The sequence below is a fragment of the Phyllostomus hastatus genome, unplaced genomic scaffold, assembly GCF_019186645.2.
Source record: "Phyllostomus hastatus isolate PE091 unplaced genomic scaffold, TTU_PhHast_1.1 phas_contig_58, whole genome shotgun sequence".
Lineage (NCBI taxonomy): Eukaryota > Metazoa > Chordata > Mammalia > Chiroptera > Phyllostomidae > Phyllostomus > Phyllostomus hastatus.
This window is the reverse complement of record NW_025333916.1, coordinates 10,257,053-10,260,971: the sequence shown is the minus strand read 5'-3', so window position 1 is coordinate 10,260,971 and position 3,919 is coordinate 10,257,053.

Below are 3,919 nucleotides of genomic sequence, written 5' to 3'. Positions count from 1 at the left end.
TGCTATAATTTTAATATCTCTTATTGTAAAATGTGTTTAATGTGAAGTATCTATGTTTATGTATTTTCAGAAATCAACAGAGGAATTACAAAGTATATATTTTCACATTTGAAAATATTAATTACCTGATATAAAAGTATTCAAAAATTTTGAACATGTGCACACAAAACAATAAAAAGCTGCTGAATCTAATGTTATCTCTGATGGCAGAGAAATAAGAGTAAAATAAAAATTAAAGAATTAAACCGCTAGAAAGTAAGTTTAGCTGATATTACCCCTGCTTAGTATTTCACTTAATGTGAACTTTTAATACATTCCAATAAAGCAAATAACCAGGTATTGTTAAGTCAATATTTGTCAAGTAAATGGTTAATATATAAAATTGAGATATGATTTTGATGAAATGTGTTAACCTGTCCATTCTGAATTTAAATCAGCGTACTTTGCTTTCTCTCTGCCAGCTCTGCTGGAAACTGTCAAAGAGCACAAATGGAGATGAACCTTAGAGTCAACTGCTTTTCACAAAATCATTTATCAATTTAAAATATTGGGCACACTCTGACCAGTGTGGCTCAGTTGGTTGAGCACTGTCCTACAGAACAAAATGTCACCTGCTCGATTCCCAGTCAGGGCATACACCTATGTTATGGTTCAGTCCCTGCTGGCTGGGACACACAGGAGAAGCAACCAGTCAGTGCTTCTCTCTCTCACTTTCTCCCTCCCTACCCCTGTCTCTAAAAATAATAAATTAAAAAATCTTTAAAAATAAACAAAAGATAAGACACTGGGCAAATAAAATTGCCAAGTGGCTTTCTCCATTGAAGATACCTGACAGCTATGGAAATGATAATAATTTGTTGCTACTCCTTTATTTTTTAAAATAAGAGAGGTCACAAATTTCAAAAAACATAGTGTACTATTTTGGGAAATAATTTTAGGAATGAAAACATTAGAAGGTAGGCTATTTATAAACTATAACTCTATAATCCTATGTAAATATGTATTGGCAATGGGATAACCACGTTTGAATCTGAAAACTTCCTCCCATTATTCCAAAGCTTTCCAGTTTCAAACTATTTACTTATTTATCTTTCCATGAGGATTAAAGTATATGGCAGGCTATATTTAGTAACCTGACCTAATGGTCTCTTTCACCCACTCCTTCCCCAAAGCCCACCCTAATGGAAGGAACATTTCCCAAGTGCCCTGGGAAGAAATCTCCTTGGGAAATTCTTCAGAAAGCTATTTAGAGTACACATGATTACTGAAATAGTTTCAGAGGAGATGCCTTGGCTTTTCTTGATGGAGGGACTGTCTGGGCCTCCTTTGCCAGATTCTTCTGTGGATAGTTCTTTGCTCTTTCTGTTCTTTAGCCTAGTGAAATTTTTTTCTACCAGAAAGTATAAAATACTTTCTATATATTCATAGAAATATAAAATCAGAAAGATATTTTACATTAAATATACTTATTTGCAGTAGAAGTGCAGAAAAAGCAGTAAAAGAAAAAATGGAAGAGTATGGATGGGGATGTGAGTAGAAAGTATAAGAAATGTATAGTTCTGGGTGCTGCCAACTGGACACCGAGACAGGTACTAGAGAAGGCCTTTATGGTAACTTTTACTAGCAGCACTTGACTTGTAGGAAGACAAAGATGTTTCAATCAATATTTGGAGTGAAATCTTGTCTGTCTTCCAGAGATTGTAAAGTAAGAGAGTCTGAATTGTTAATAATACTTTTAACCTACATCTTATTTATTTTTAAATAGTTTTTGTCTTTAATTCATTAGCAAATAAACTTCTCTAAGAATACTATATTTCTAAAGATATTGACTTAAATTCTGAGCATGAGGTATTTCTATTTCTATCTTTTTTCCAGGTCCACAGATAAGATCCCTACTGTGCTCAGTCATTTGTATTGTGATAGCCATGATCTTTTACAAATAAGCTTATGTTTATGAAAGAAGCTTTTAAATGGAATCTCCTCTAATGCTTCCCACAGACATCCAATTGTCCAGGTCTTGCAATTAATTATGAAAATAACAGGTAGAAAATGAATAAAGTGCATGGATTAAAGAGAAAATTTTTAGCACCTATCCTATACTAGTCTCGATTTCATTAATGATGATGGGAAATAGCTTGTTGATTGAGACTGATAATATCTAATCCAGGTATTTCCACTGGAAACATAAAGATCCTCCAAGTCAAATATTATCCATATGAAGCAAAGAGGAGACTCAAACGACAAGCTCAGCTCCTGACTATTTGCCACAATAAGGTAGTGTGTGGCTTTGCTGCTAGAGAGCTAAATTGGCACACGGTACCTTCTTGTTGGAATTAAAAGATGGCTGGGGGGAATACAGGAATATTCTTATAGAAAGAAAGTTAGGAGGTAATCTCGTTATAAGTTTTTCAAACTTTGCTACTGAATGTTTGTTCCAAACTTTATTTAAATAGCATGTTACAGTGATACCTCATTTACATGGTATGTCAAAGTGTTATAATTTCCACATTTCTAGACTCCCAGGTCCAAGACAGCACTGCATAATCAAGGGGAAAGAACAAGATTTCTAGGAATGAGTTTTAGTGTAAATAATAATCAGTTATTCTACCAACATTCCCAGGACAATGAGGAATGTGTGATATATTGTTTATTATATGCTCACTGTGTTTACCCTCTATGGATATAGTCACTTCCAGTAAACATGGAAAGGGAATTCATTATACTATGAAATATTTTTTTAATTCTGTTACTTTTTTTTTGCATTTGTGTTCTATCACAAAATTCATCTAAGCATAAAAATGGTTGTTTCTCATTGGAGAGTTTATCTGCCAAAATGTTATTGCTATAGGAAATGTATGTCACATTGGATTATCACTTGGCACTATCAAGCCAGAGCAGTGTGAGCTGTATAGTTGGTGTAAAAAAAATCTAATTAGTATCAACTGAAGAACAAAGACCGCTTAAGATATTTCTTTCTTACTTACCTTAATATAAAAGGTGATTTGTGATAAAATTGTTAATCTATAATCATTTTTGCTTGTCAAAATCAAAGTTGACACTTTCAGAACATATTATCCATCGTAATAGGCAAATTTCCTTAAGACATAAAAATTTGGGGGGGGGGAATGAAATGAATAGAAAATATTATTCCTGGTGAAAAGCAGCTGTGAGGGCATTAGTGAATGAAAGTTTAAGACTGTCAAGCATTTGTAATTGTGTTCAATACAGTTATTTAGACAAATTGATTGATGTTTTAGTTATTCATTCAGTAATAATTTACTGAGTAACTACTCTGTCCCAGCTACTGTGTTAATGAAGGAGGTGCAGAAACTCTGCAAAGACTCTTCGAAGACTTTGCATAAGACTCTATCATTGCCTTTATCTACCGTATGATTCAATCTGCAGGCAGACATAAAAAACTAGTAATCCTTAATAGAATTTAGTAGGGGTATGTGTATATATGTTTGTTTTTATACATACATACATACATATTTATACACATATACACATTCATACATACCTATGTATATATTTGCACACACATATATTTTTACATGCATATGAACAGGATAAAAACACAAAAAGAGTATGCTGTTTTTTGGAATCTGAAACACCTGAATGTCACCTGAACCATGCTGAACCTCAGCTTCCTTATCTGTAAATGGAATTGACAATATTCTGTTCAGAGGATTTCTGAAAGTTTTAAAAGAGATAAGAGAAAAAAAGCACTTAGCTCAGCATCTGCCATTCAAAAAGCAATAAGAGAGCTATATTTATTATTATTATTTTTATATGTGGGAGACTTCCTGGAGGAGGCAGTGTATAAGCAAACATTGAAATATGAGAATATAAAGGAATACTAAAAGAAAGTAAAATGAGAATGGTATATATTATAAGTAGAAAAGGAGAAAGTCATTCA